The sequence below is a fragment of the Lagenorhynchus albirostris genome, chromosome 10 (genome assembly GCF_949774975.1).
Source record: "Lagenorhynchus albirostris chromosome 10, mLagAlb1.1, whole genome shotgun sequence".
Classification (NCBI taxonomy): Eukaryota; Metazoa; Chordata; class Mammalia; order Artiodactyla; family Delphinidae; genus Lagenorhynchus; species Lagenorhynchus albirostris.
Window position 1 is genome coordinate 2,285,112 of NC_083104.1, and position 14,574 is coordinate 2,299,685.

The 14,574-nt window shown below is 47.3% G+C and overlaps 1 protein-coding gene across 1 annotated transcript in view; it reads left to right on the top strand.

Moving 5' to 3' along the window:
• The window catches only part of LOC132527653 (uncharacterized protein FLJ43738-like), a 172,926-nt gene that overhangs the window by 24,468 nt on the left and 133,884 nt on the right, over window positions 1-14,574 (top strand). The window lies entirely within an intron of this gene.

Sequence of the window (14,574 nt, forward strand, 5' to 3'; positions counted from 1 at the left end):
TAGCGTACAGCAAGCTGATTGAGTTACACATGTAATACAGCTACTATTTTTCGGATTCCTTTTCCGTATAGGTTATTGCAGAACGTTGAATAGAGGTCCTGGTGTTGTACAGTAGTCCTTGTCGAGTGCGTGTTTTATATATATGTTTATAGGTATTTTTCTGTGTATGTGTTCATGTGAACCGCCTAACTTATATCTCCTACCCCACTTTCTTTTTGGTAACCCTAAGTTTATTGAGAAAGTCTGTGACTCTCTTTCTGTTTAGTAAACTAGTTCAGTTGTATGTATGTTTCCCTTCCTCCTATAAGTGATATTATATGCTGTGGGTCCTCCTCTGTCTGACTGACTTCACTCAGTGTTTGGGCATCCCGGGTCCATCCATGTTGCTTCTAATGGCATTATTTCATCCTTTATCCTGGCTGAGTAACGGTCCCTTGTATACACGTAGGACCTGCTGTTTATGTATTCATCACTCGCTGGACTACTTGTTTGTGTGTCTTGGCGTTTGTAAATAGTGCCGCAAAGAACGTTGGGGTGCTTGTGTCTTTCTGAATTATGCATTTTCCCGAGTAATGCCCAGGAGTGGGCGTGCAGAAGTATAGGGTCGCTCTCTCTTTAGTTTTCTAGGACCTGGGATACAGTGCTTTCTAGTGGCGGTCACCAAGGTACATTTCCACTCACCGAGTTGGAAGGTTCCCTTTTCTCCACGCTCATTCCCCATCGATTGTTTGTAGACTTTTTGATGCTGGCCATTCTTCCCGCTGTGAGGCGACGCCTCGTTACACGTTGGATTGGCATTTGTCAAATAATGAGTGATATGCATCTTGTCGTGGTGTGTATTTTTTTATTTTAAACAGTGTGAGTAAACTTTCCCTCTTCAAATTTGGCTTTTTGAGGGTGTGTGTGTTTCTAATTTATTTTTCGGTTGCCTAACCCAGGTGATTTTTGAGCACACGTGTCGTTAAAAGCCCCACAGGCTTCCTGAATATGATGTGCCCTTAAGCACCTGTTGTAAAGTTGTTGTTACGGGAAACGTCCACAAGGCGGCAGCATTTCTTCATGCCCAGCTCTGGTTCCTCGGCAACCAAAAGTTTTAGGGGGAGTCATGGTGCTGGGCTGTGAATTAGAGGGGAAGGTGCCAGAGGCCACACCCAAGGGCTTGTGTGTCACCACCTCTTCCCTGTTAAGCTTCACGCCCCCGAAAAGTCCAAACCCTGGCTAAAGCTGCGGGTGCTGCGGTGTGTAGGTGGGGTGACTCCTGGCAAGGAGGCCGGATGTGGGAAGCCCACCAGCAGCAGCCGTGGAGGCTCGGTCACGGTTTGAATCCCCTGCAGCCTAGATGGTCCCCCATGGTTGGGGTGCACTTGGCTTGCTTTTAGCTCTCGGAAGGCCCACCTAGGTTCTGAAGGTTTGGTTCCCCCCACAAAGGAAGAGACACGACAGCTCTAAGGGGCTGCATTTGCAGGCACGTCCTCTTCACGTCTCTCGGCTCCACCTCAGTGCACCCTTGGGACCCCAGGCTGCTCAGCCTGCTGGGATGTGACACCAGCGCCTATCACCGGGGCCCGAGGCGAAAAGCATGCCCATTTCTTTCCTTTTACTTTCTTTTTCAGCTTAATTCTGATGGTATGTTGTACCAGAGTTGATTTCCAAAGTGGGGTTTGGTGTAGGTGTACAGCAAGCTGATTGAGTTACACATGAAATATAGCTACTGTTTTTCGGATTTCTTTTCCGTATAGGTTATTGCAGAACATTGAATAGAGGTCCTGGTGTTGTACAGTAGTCCTTGTCGAGTGCGTGTTTTTTTAATATGTGTATATATATATATATATATATGTTTATAGGTATTTTTCTGTGTATGTGTTCATGTGAAACGCCTAACTTATATCTCCTACACCACTTTCTTTTTGGTAACCCTAGCTTTAATCTGAAAGTCGGTGACTCTGTTTCTGTTTGGTATACTAGTTCAGTTGTATGTATGTTTCCCTTCCTGTTATAAGTGATATTATATGCTATGGGTCCTCCTCTGTCTGTCTGACTTCACTCAGTGTTTGGGCATCCCAGGTCCATCCATGTTGCTTCTGATGGCATTATTTCATTCTTTTTGCTGGCTGAGTAACAGTTCCTTGTATACACGTAGGACCTCCTGTTTATGTATTCATCACTCGCTGGACTACTTGTTTGTGTGTCTTGGCGATTGTAAATAGTGCTGCAGTTAACGTTGGGGTGCTTGTGTCTTTTTGAATTATGGATTTCCCGGAGTAGCGCCCAGGAGTGGGCCTGCAGTAGTATAGGTTCACTCTCTCCTTAGTTTTCTAGGAACTGGGATACAGTGCTTTCTAGTGGCGGTCACCAATGTACATTTCCACTCACCGAGTTGGAAGGTTCCCTTTTCTCCACGCTCATTCCCCATCGATTGTTTGTAGACTTTTTGATGCTGGCCATACCGCCTGCTGCGAGATGATGCCACTTTAGAATTTTGATATGCGTTTCTCGGATAATCAGCGACTTTCTGCTTCCTGTCGTGGTCGGGGTTTTTCTTTTTAAACAGTGTGAGTAAACTCTCCTGAAATTTGGCTTCTTGAAAGTCTGTGTTTTTCGAATGTGTTTTCGGTTACCTAACCCAGGTCATTTTTGAAGACACGTGTTATTAAAAGCCCCACAGGCTCTGTGAGTATTAGGTGCCCTGAAGCACCGGTTGTAAAGTTGTTGTTCCGCGAAACGTCCACAAGGCGGCAGCATTTCTTCGTGGCCAGCTCTGGTTCCTCGGCAACCAAAAGTTTTAGGGGGAGTCATGGTGCTGGGCTGTGAATTAGAGGGGAAGATGCCAGAGGCCACACCCAAGGGCTTGTGTGTCACCACCTCTTTCCTGTTAAGCTTCACGCCCCCGAAAAGTCCAAACCCTGGCTAAAGCTGCGGGTGCTGCGGTGTGTAGGTGGGGTGACTCCTGGCAAGGAGGCCGGATGTGGGAAGCCCACCAGCAGCAGCCGTGGAGGCTCGGTCACGTTTTGAATCCCCTGCAGCCTAGATGGTCCCCCATGGTTGGGGTGCACTTGGCTTCATTTTAGCTCTCGGAAGGCCCACCTAGGTTCTGAAGGTTTGGTTCCCCCCACAAAGGAAGAGACACGACAGCTCTAAGGGGCTGCATTTGCAGGCACGTCCTCTTCACGTCTCTCGGCTCCACCTCAGTGCACCCTTGGGACCCCAGGCTGCTCAGCCTGCTGGGATGTGACACCAGCGCCTATCACCGGGGCCCGAGGCGAAAAGCATGCCCATTTCTTTCCTTTTACTTTCTTTTTCAGCTTAATTCTGATGGTATGTTGTACTAGAGTTGATTTCCAAAGTGGGGTTTGGTGTAGCGTACAGCAAGCTGATTGAGTTACACATGTAATACAGCTACTATTTTTCGGATTCCTTTTCCGTATAGGTTATTGCAGAACGTTGAATAGAGGTCCTGGTGTTGTACAGTAGTCCTTGTCGAGTGCGTGTTTTATATATATGTTTATAGGTATTTTTCTGTGTATGTGTTCATGTGAACCGCCTAACTTATATCTCCTACCCCACTTTCTTTTTGGTAACCCTAAGTTTATTGAGAAAGTCTGTGACTCTCTTTCTGTTTAGTAAACTAGTTCAGTTGTATGTATGTTTCCCTTCCTCCTATAAGTGATATTATATGCTGTGGGTCCTCCTCTGTCTGACTGACTTCACTCAGTGTTTGGGCATCCCGGGTCCATCCATGTTGCTTCTAATGGCATTATTTCATCCTTTATCCTGGCTGAGTAACGGTCCCTTGTATACACGTAGGACCTGCTGTTTATGTATTCATCACTCGCTGGACTACTTGTTTGTGTGTCTTGGCGTTTGTAAATAGTGCCGCAAAGAACGTTGGGGTGCTTGTGTCTTTCTGAATTATGCATTTTCCCGAGTAATGCCCAGGAGTGGGCGTGCAGAAGTATAGGGTCGCTCTCTCTTTAGTTTTCTAGGAACTGGGATACAGTGCTTTCTAGTGGCGGTCACCAATGTACATTTCCACTCACCGAGTTGGAAGGTTCCCTTTTCTCCACGCTCATTCCCCATCGATTGTTTGTAGACTTTTTGATGCTGGCCATTCTTCCCGCTGTGAGGCGACGCCTCGTTACACGTTGGATTGGCATTTGTCAAATAATGAGTGACATGCATCTTGTCGTGGTGTGTATTTTTTTATTTTAAACAGTGTGAGTAAACTTTCCCTCTTCAAATTTGGCTTTTTGAGGGTGTGTGTGTTTCTAATTTATTTTTCGGTTGCCTAACCCAGGTGATTTTTGAGCACACGTGTCGTTAAAAGCCCCACAGGCTTCCTGAATATGATGTGCCCTTAAGCACCGGTTGTAAAGTTGTTGTTACGGGAAACGTCCACAAGGCGGCAGCATTTCTTCATGCCCAGCTCTGGTTCCTCGGCAACCAAAAGTTTTAGGGGGAGTCATGGTGCTGGGCTGTGAATTAGAGGGGAAGGTGCCAGAGGCCACACCCAAGGGCTTGTGTGTCACCACCTCTTCCCTGTTAAGCTTCACGCCCCCGAAAAGTCCAAACCCTGGCTAAAGCTGCGGGTGCTGCGGTGTGTAGGTGGGGTGACTCCTGGCAAGGAGGCCGGATGTGGGAAGCCCACCAGCAGCAGCCGTGGAGGCTCGGTCACGGTTTGAATCCCCTGCAGCCTAGATGGTCCCCCATGGTTGGGGTGCACTTGGCTTGCTTTTAGCTCTCGGAAGGCCCACCTAGGTTCTGAAGGTTTGGTTCCCCCCAGAAAGGAAGAGACACGACAGCTCTAAGGGGCTGCATTTGCAGGCACGTCCTCTTCACGTCTCTCGGCTCCACCTCAGTGCACCCTTGGACCCCAGGCTGCTCAGCCTGCTGGGATGTGACACCAGCGCCTATCACCGGGGCCCGAGGCGAAAAGCATGCCCATTTCTTTCCTTTTACTTTCTTTTTCAGCTTAATTCTGATGGTATGTTGTACCAGAGTTGATTTCCAAAGTGGGGTTTGGTGTAGGTGTACAGCAAGCTGATTGAGTTACACATGAAATATAGCTACTATTTTTCGGATTTCTTTTCCGTATAGGTTATTGCAGAACATTGAATAGAGGTCCTGGTGTTGTACAGTAGTCCTTGTCGAGTGCGTGTTTTTTTAATATGTGTATATATATATATATATATATGTTTATAGGTATTTTTCTGTGTATGTGTTCATGTGAAACGCCTAACTTATATCTCCTACCCCACTTTCTTTTTGGTAACCCTAGCTTTAATCTGAAAGTCGGTGACTCTGTTTCTGTTTGGTATACTAGTTCAGTTGTATGTATGTTTCCCTTCCTGTTATAAGTGATATTATATGCTATGGGTCCTCCTCTGTCTGTCTGACTTCACTCAGTGTTTGGGCATCCCAGGTCCATCCATGTTGCTTCTGATGGCACTATTTCATTCTTTTTGCTGGCTGAGTAACAGTTCCTTGTATACACGTAGGACCTCCTGTTTATGTATTCATCACTTGCTGGACTACTTGTTTGTGTGTCTTGGCGATTGTAAATAGTGCTGCAGTTAACGTTGGGGTGCTTGTGTCTTTTTGAATTATGGATTTTCCGGAGTAGCGCCCAGGAGTGGGCCTGCAGTAGTATAGGTTCGCTCTCTCCTTAGTTTTCTAGGAACTGGGATACAGTGCTTTCTAGTGGCGGTCACCAATGTACATTTCCACTCACCGAGTTGGAAGGTTCCCTTTTCTCCACGCTCATTCCCCATCGATTGTTTGTAGACTTTTTGATGCTGGCCATACCGCCTGCTGCGAGATGATGCCACTTTAAAATTTTGATATGCATTTCTCGGATAATCAGCGACTTTCTGCTTCCTGTCGTGGTCGGGGTTTTTCTTTTTAAACAGTGTGAGTAAACTCTCCCTCCTGAAATTTGGCTTCTTGAAAGTCTGTGTTTTTCGAATGTGTTTTCGGTTACCTAACCCAGGTCATTTTTGAAGACACGTGTTATTAAAAGCCCTACAGGCTCTGTGAGTATTAGGTGCCCTGAAGCACCGGTTGTAAAGTTGTTGTTCCGCGAAACGTCCACAAGGCGGCAGCATTTCTTCGTGGCCAGCTCTAGTTTGTTGGCAACCAAAAGTTTTAGGGGGAGTCATGGTGCTGGGCTGTGAATTAGAGGGGAAGGTGCCAGAGGCCACACCCAAGGGCTTGTGTGTCACCACCTCTTCCCTGTTAAGCTTCACGCCCCCGAAAAGTCCAAACCCTGGCTAAAGCTGCGGGTGCTGCGGTGTGTAGGTGGGGTGACTCCTGGCAAGGAGGCCGGATGTGGGAAGCCCACCAGCAGCAGCCGTGGAGGCTCGGTCACGTTTTGAATCCCCTGCAGCCTAGATGGTCCCCCATGGTTGGGGTGCACTTGGCTTCATTTTAGCTCTCGGAAGGCCCACCTAGGTTCTGAAGGTTTGGTTCCCCCCAGAAAGGAAGAGACACGACAGCTCTAAGGGGCTGCATTTGCAGGCACGTCCTCTTCACGTCTCTCCGCTCCACCTCAGTGCACCCTTGGGACCCCAGGCTGCTCAGCCTGCTGGGATGTGACACCAGCGCCTATCACCGGGGCCCGAGGCGAAAAGCATGCCCATTTCTTTCCTTTTACTTTCTTTTTCAGCTTAATTCTGATGCTATGTTGTACTAGAGTTGATATCCAAAGTGGGGTTTGGTGTAGGTGTACAGCAAGCTGATTGAGTTACACATGAAATATAGCTACTATTTTTCGGATTTCTTTTCCGTATACGTTATTGCAGAACATTGAATAGAGGGCCTGGTGTTGTACAGTAGTCCTTGTCGAGTGCGTGTTATATATATATATATGTTTATAGGTATTTTTCTGTGTATGTGTTCATGTGAAACGCCTAAGTTATATCTCCTACCCCACTTTCTTTTTGGTAACCCTAGCTTTAATCTGAAAGTCGGTGACTCTGTTTCTGTTTGGTATACTAGTTCAGTTGTATGTATGTTTCCCTTCCTGTTATAAGTGATATTATATGCTATGGGTCCTCCTCTGTCTGTCTGACTTCACTCAGTGTTTGGGCATCCCAGGTCCATCCATGTTGCTTCTGATGGCATTATTTCATTCTTTTTGCTGGCTGAGTAACAGTTCCTTGTATACACGTAGGACCTCCTGTTTATGTATTCATCACTCGCTGGACTACTTGTTTGTGTGTCTTGGCGATTGTAAATAGTGCTGCAGTTAACGTTGGGGTGCTTGTGTCTTTTTGAATTATGGATTTTCCGGAGTAGCGCCCAGGAGTGGGCCTGCAGTAGTATAGGTTCGCTCTCTCCTTAGTTTTCTAGGAACTGGGATACAGTGCTTTCTAGTGGCGGTCACCAATGTACATTTCCACTCACCGAGTTGGAAGGTTCCCTTTTCTCCACGCTCATTCCCCATCGATTGTTTGTAGACTTTTTGATGCTGGCCATACCGCCTGCTGCGAGATGATGCCACTTTAGAATTTTGATATGCGTTTCTCGGATAATCAGCGACTTTCTGCTTCCTGTCGTGGTCGGGGTTTTTCTTTTTAAACAGTGTGAGTAAACTCTCCCTCCTGAAATTTGGCTTCTTGAAAGTCTGTGTTTTTCGAATGTGTTTTCGGTTACCTAACCCAGGTCATTTTTGAAGACACGTGTTATTAAAAGCCCCACAGGCTCTGTGAGTATTAGGTGCCCTGAAGCACCGGTTGTAAAGTTGTTGTTCCGCGAAACGTCCACAAGGCGGCAGCATTTCTTCGTGGCCAGCTCTGGTTCCTCGGCAACCAAAAGTTTTAGGGGGAGTCATGGTGCTGGGCTGTGAATTAGAGGGGAAGATGCCAGAGGCCACACCCAAGGGCTTGTGTGTCACCACCTCTTTCCTGTTAAGCTTCACGCCCCCGAAAAGTCCAAACCCTGGCTAAAGCTGCGGGTGCTGCGGTGTGTAGGTGGGGTGACTCCTGGCAAGGAGGCCGGATGTGGGAAGCCCACCAGCAGCAGCCGTGGAGGCTCGGTCACGTTTTGAATCCCCTGCAGCCTAGATGGTCCCCCATGGTTGGGGTGCACTTGGCTTGCTTTTAGCTCTCGGAAGGCCCACCTAGGTTCTGAAGGTTTGGTTCCCCCCACAAAGGAAGAGACACGACAGCTCTAAGGGGCTGCATTTGCAGGCACGTCCTCTTCACGTCTCTCGGCTCCACCTCAGTGCACCCTTGGGACCCCAGGCTGCTCAGCCTGCTGGGATGTGACACCAGCGCCTATCACCGGGGCCCGAGGCGAAAAGCATGCCCATTTCTTTCCTTTTACTTTCTTTTTCAGCTTAATTCTGATGGTATGTTGTACTAGAGTTGATTTCCAAAGTGGGGTTTGGTGTAGCATACAGCAAGCTGATTGAGTTACACATGTAATACAGCTACTATTTTTCGGATTCCTTTTCCGTATAGGTTATTGCAGAACGTTGAATAGAGGTCCTGGTGTTGTACAGTAGTCCTTGTCGAGTGCGTGTTTTATATATATGTTTATAGGTATTTTTCTGTGTATGTGTTCATGTGAACCGCCTAACTTATATCTCCTACCCCACTTTCTTTTTGGTAACCCTAAGTTTATTGAGAAAGTCTGTGACTCTCTTTCTGTTTAGTAAACTAGTTCAGTTGTATGTATGTTTCCCTTCCTCCTATAAGTGATATTATATGCTGTGGGTCCTCCTCTGTCTGACTGACTTCACTCAGTGTTTGGGCATCCCGGGTCCATCCATGTTGCTTCTAATGGCATTATTTCATCCTTTATCCTGGCTGAGTAACGGTCCCTTGTATACACGTAGGACCTGCTGTTTATGTATTCATCACTCGCTGGACTACTTGTTTGTGTGTCTTGGCGTTTGTAAATAGTGCCGCAAAGAACGTTGGGGTGCTTGTGTCTTTCTGAATTATGCATTTTCCCGAGTAATGCCCAGGAGTGGGCGTGCAGAAGTATAGGGTCGCTCTCTCTTTAGTTTTCTAGGAACTGGGATACAGTGCTTTCTAGTGGCGGTCACCAATGTACATTTCCACTCACCGAGTTGGAAGGTTCCCTTTTCTCCACGCTCATTCCCCATCGATTGTTTGTAGACTTTTTGATGCTGGCCATACCGCCTGCTGCGAGATGATGCCACTTTAGAATTTTGATATGCGTTTCTCGGATAATCAGCGACTTTCTGCTTCCTGTCGTGGTCGGGGTTTTTCTTTTTAAACAGTGTGAGTAAACTCTCCCTCCTGAAATTTGGCTTCTTGAAAGTCTGTGTTTTTCGAATGTGTTTTCGGTTACCTAACCCAGGTCATTTTTGAAGACACGTGTTATTAAAAGCCCCACAGGCTCTGTGAGTATTAGGTGCCCTGAAGCACCGGTTGTAAAGTTGTTGTTCCGCGAAACGTCCACAAGGCGGCAGCATTTCTTCGTGGCCAGCTCTAGTTTGTTGGCAACCAAAAGCGTTAGGAAGAGTCATCTTACTGGGCTGTGAATTAGAGGGGAAGGTGCCAGAGGCCACACCCAAGGGCTTGTGTGTCACCACCTCTTCCCTGTTAAGCTTCACGCCCCCGAAAAGTCCAAACCCTGGCTAAAGCTGCGGGTGCTGCGGTGTGTAGGTGGGGTGACTCCTGGCAAGGAGGCCGGATGTGGGAAGCCCACCAGCAGCAGCCGTGGAGGCTCGGTCACGGTTTGAATCCCCTGCAGCCTAGATGGTCCCCCATGGTTGGGGTGCACTTGGCTTGCTTTTAGCTCTCGGAAGGCCCACCTAGGTTCTGAAGGTTTGGTTCCCCCCGGAAAGGAAGAGACACGACAGCTCTAAGGGGCTGCATTTGCAGGCACGTCCTCTTCACGTCTCTCGGCTCCACCTCAGTGCACCCTTGGGACCCCAGGCTGCTCAGCCTGCTGGGATGTGACACCAGCGCCTATCACCGGGGCCCGAGGCGAAAAGCATGCCCATTTCTTTCCTTTTACTTTCTTTTTCAGCTTAATTCTGATGGTATGTTGTACCAGAGTTGATTTCCAAAGTGGGGTTTGGTGTAGGTGTACAGCAAGCTGATTGAGTTACACATGAAATATAGCTACTGTTTTTCGGATTTCTTTTCCGTATAGGTTATTGCAGAACATTGAATAGAGGTCCTGGTGTTGTACAGTAGTCCTTGTCGAGTGCGTGTTTTTTTAATATGTGTATATATATATATATATATGTTTATAGGTATTTTTCTGTGTATGTGTTCATGTGAACCGCCTAACTTATATCTCCTACCCCACTTTCTTTTTGGTAACCCTAGCTTTAATCTGAAAGTCGGTGACTCTGTTTCTGTTTGGTATACTAGTTCAGTTGTATGTATGTTTCCCTTCCTGTTATAAGTGATATTATATGCTATGGGTCCTCCTCTGTCTGTCTGACTTCACTCAGTGTTTGGGCATCCCAGGTCCATCCATGTTGCTTCTGATGGCACTATTTCATTCTTTTTGCTGGCTGAGTAACAGTTCCTTGTATACACGTAGGACCTCCTGTTTATGTATTCATCACTCACTGGACTACTTGTTTGTGTGTCTTGGCGATTGTAAATAGTGCCGCAGTTAACGTTGGGGTGCTTGTGTCTTTTTGAATTATGGATTTTCCGGAGTAGCGCCCAGGAGTGGGCCTGCAGTAGTATAGGGTCGCTCTCTCCTTAGTTTTCTAGGAACTGGGATACAGTGCTTTCTAGTGGCGGTCACCAATGTACATTTCCACTCACCGAGTTGGAAGGTTCCCTTTTCTCCACGCTCATTCCCCATCGATTGTTTGTAGACTTTTTGATGCTGGCCATACCGCCTGCTGCGAGATGATGCCACTTTAGAATTTTGATATGCGTTTCTCGGATAATCAGCGACTTTCTGCTTCCTGTCGTGGTCGGGGTTTTTCTTTTTAAACAGTGTGAGTAAACTCTCCCTCCTGAAATTTGGCTTCTTGAAAGTCTGTGTTTTTCGAATGTGTTTTCGGTTACCTAACCCAGGTCATTTTTGAAGACACGTGTTATTAAAAGCCCCACAGGCTCTGTGAGTATTAGGTGCCCTGAAGCACCGGTTGTAAAGTTGTTGTTCCGCGAAACGTCCACAAGGCGGCAGCATTTCTTCGTGGCCAGCTCTAGTTTGTTGGCAACCAAAAGCGTTAGGAAGAGTCATCTTACTGGGCTGTGAATTAGAGGGGAAGGTGCCAGAGGCCACACCCAAGGGCTTGTGTGTCACCACCTCTTCCCTGTTAAGCTTCACGCCCCCGAAAAGTCCAAACCCTGGCTAAAGCTGCGGGTGCTGCGGTGTGTAGGTGGGGTGACTCCTGGCAAGGAGGCCGGATGTGGGAAGCCCACCAGCAGCAGCCGTGGAGGCTCGGTCACGGTTTGAATCCCCTGCAGCCTAGATGGTCCCCCATGGTTGGGGTGCACTTGGCTTGCTTTTAGCTCTCGGAAGGCCCACCTAGGTTCTGAAGGTTTGGTTCCCCCCAGAAAGGAAGAGACACGACAGCTCTAAGGGGCTGCATTTGCAGGCACGTCCTCTTCACGTCTCTCGGCTCCACCTCAGTGCACCCTTGGACCCCAGGCTGCTCAGCCTGCTGGGATGTGACACCAGCGCCTATCACCGGGGCCCGAGGCGAAAAGCATGCCCATTTCTTTCCTTTTACTTTCTTTTTCAGCTTAATTCTGATGGTATGTTGTACCAGAGTTGATTTCCAAAGTGGGGTTTGGTGTAGGTGTACAGCAAGCTGATTGAGTTACACATGAAATATAGCTACTGTTTTTCGGATTTCTTTTCCGTATAGGTTATTGCAGAACATTGAATAGAGGTCCTGGTGTTGTACAGTAGTCCTTGTCGAGTGCGTGTTTTTTTAATATGTGTGTATATATATATATATATGTTTATAGGTATTTTTCTGTGTATGTGTTCATGTGAACCGCCTAACTTATATCTCCTACCCCACTTTCTTTTTGGTAACCCTAGCTTTAATCTGAAAGTCGGTGACTCTGTTTCTGTTTGGTATACTAGTTCAGTTGTATGTATGTTTCCCTTCCTGTTATAAGTGATATTATATGCTATGGGTCCTCCTCTGTCTGTCTGACTTCACTCAGTGTTTGGGCATCCCAGGTCCATCCATGTTGCTTCTGATGGCACTATTTCATTCTTTTTGCTGGCTGAGTAACAGTTCCTTGTATACACGTAGGACCTCCTGTTTATGTATTCATCACTCACTGGACTACTTGTTTGTGTGTCTTGGCGATTGTAAATAGTGCCGCAGTTAACGTTGGGGTGCTTGTGTCTTTTTGAATTATGGATTTTCCGGAGTAGCGCCCAGGAGTGGGCCTGCAGTAGTATAGGGTCGCTCTCTCCTTAGTTTTCTAGGAACTGGGATACAGTGCTTTCTAGTGGCGGTCACCAATGTACATTTCCACTCACCGAGTTGGAAGGTTCCCTTTTCTCCACGCTCATTCCCCATCGATTGTTTGTAGACTTTTTGATGCTGGCCATACCGCCTGCTGCGAGATGATGCCACTTTAGAATTTTGATATGCGTTTCTCGGATAATCAGCGACTTTCTGCTTCCTGTCGTGGTCGGGGTTTTTCTTTTTAAACAGTGTGAGTAAACTCTCCTGAAATTTGGCTTCTTGAAAGTCTGTGTTTTTCGAATGTGTTTTCGGTTACCTAACCCAGGTCATTTTTGAAGACACGTGTTATTAAAAGCCCCACAGGCTCTGTGAGTATTAGGTGCCCTGAAGCACCGGTTGTAAAGTTGTTGTTCCGCGAAACGTCCACAAGGCGGCAGCATTTCTTCGTGGCCAGCTCTAGTTTGTTGGCAACCAAAAGCGTTAGGAAGAGTCATCTTACTGGGCTGTGAATTAGAGGGGAAGGTGCCAGAGGCCACACCCAAGGGCTTGTGTGTCACCACCTCTTCCCTGTTAAGCTTCACGCCCCCGAAAAGTCCAAACCCTGGCTAAAGCTGCGGGTGCTGCGGTGTGTAGGTGGGGTGACTCCTGGCAAGGAGGCCGGATGTGGGAAGCCCACCAGCAGCAGCCGTGGAGGCTCGGTCACGTTTTGAATCCCCTGCAGCCTAGATGGTCCCCCATGGTTGGGGTGCACTTGGCTTGCTTTTAGCTCTCGGAAGGCCCACCTAGGTTCTGAAGGTTTGGTTCCCCCCACAAAGGAAGAGACACGACAGCTCTAAGGGGCTGCATTTGCAGGCACGTCCTCTTCACGTCTCTCGGCTCCACCTCAGTGCACCCTTGGGACCCCAGGCTGCTCAGCCTGCTGGGATGTGACACCAGCGCCTATCACCGGGGCCCGAGGCGAAAAGCATGCCCATTTCTTTCCTTTTACTTTCTTTTTCAGCTTAATTCTGATGGTATGTTGTACTAGAGTTGATTTCCAAAGTGGGGTTTGGTGTAGCGTACAGCAAGCTGATTGAGTTACACATGTAATACAGCTACTATTTTTCGGATTCCTTTTCCGTATAGGTTATTGCAGAACGTTGAATAGAGGTCCTGGTGTTGTACAGTAGTCCTTGTCGAGTGCGTGTTTTATATATATGTTTATAGGTATTTTTCTGTGTATGTGTTCATGTGAACCGCCTAACTTATATCTCCTACCCCACTTTCTTTTTGGTAACCCTAAGTTTATTGAGAAAGTCTGTGACTCTCTTTCTGTTTAGTAAACTAGTTCAGTTGTATGTATGTTTCCCTTCCTCCTATAAGTGATATTATATGCTGTGGGTCCTCCTCTGTCTGACTGACTTCACTCAGTGTTTGGGCATCCCGGGTCCATCCATGTTGCTTCTAATGGCATTATTTCATCCTTTATCCTGGCTGAGTAACGGTCCCTTGTATACACGTAGGACCTGCTGTTTATGTATTCATCACTCGCTGGACTACTTGTTTGTGTGTCTTGGCGTTTGTAAATAGTGCCGCAAAGAACGTTGGGGTGCTTGTGTCTTTCTGAATTATGCATTTTCCCGAGTAATGCCCAGGAGTGGGCGTGCAGAAGTATAGGGTTGCTCTCTCTTTAGTTTTCTAGGAACTGGGATACAGTGCTTTCTAGTGGCGGTCACCAATGTACATTTCCACTCACCGAGTTGGAAGGTTCCCTTTTCTCCACGCTCATTCCCCATCGATTGTTTGTAGACTTTTTGATGCTGGCCATTCTTCCCGCTGTGAGGCGACGCCTCGTTACACGTTGGATTGGCATTTGTCAAATAATGAGTGACATGCATCTTGTCGTGGTGTGTATTTTTTTATTTTAAACAGTGTGAGTAAACTTTCCCTCTTCAAATTTGGCTTTTTGAGGGTGCGTGTGTTTCTAATTTATTTTTCGGTTGCCTAACCCAGGTGATTTTTGAGCACACGTGTCGTTAAAAGCCCCACAGGCTTCCTGAATATGATGTGCCCTTAAGCACCGGTTGTAAAGTTGTTGTTACGGGAAACGTCCACAAGGCGGCAGCATTTCTCATGCCCAGCTCTGGTTCCTCGGCAACCAAAAGTTTTAGGGGGAGTCATGGTGCTGGGCTGTGAATTAGAGGGGAAGGTGCCAG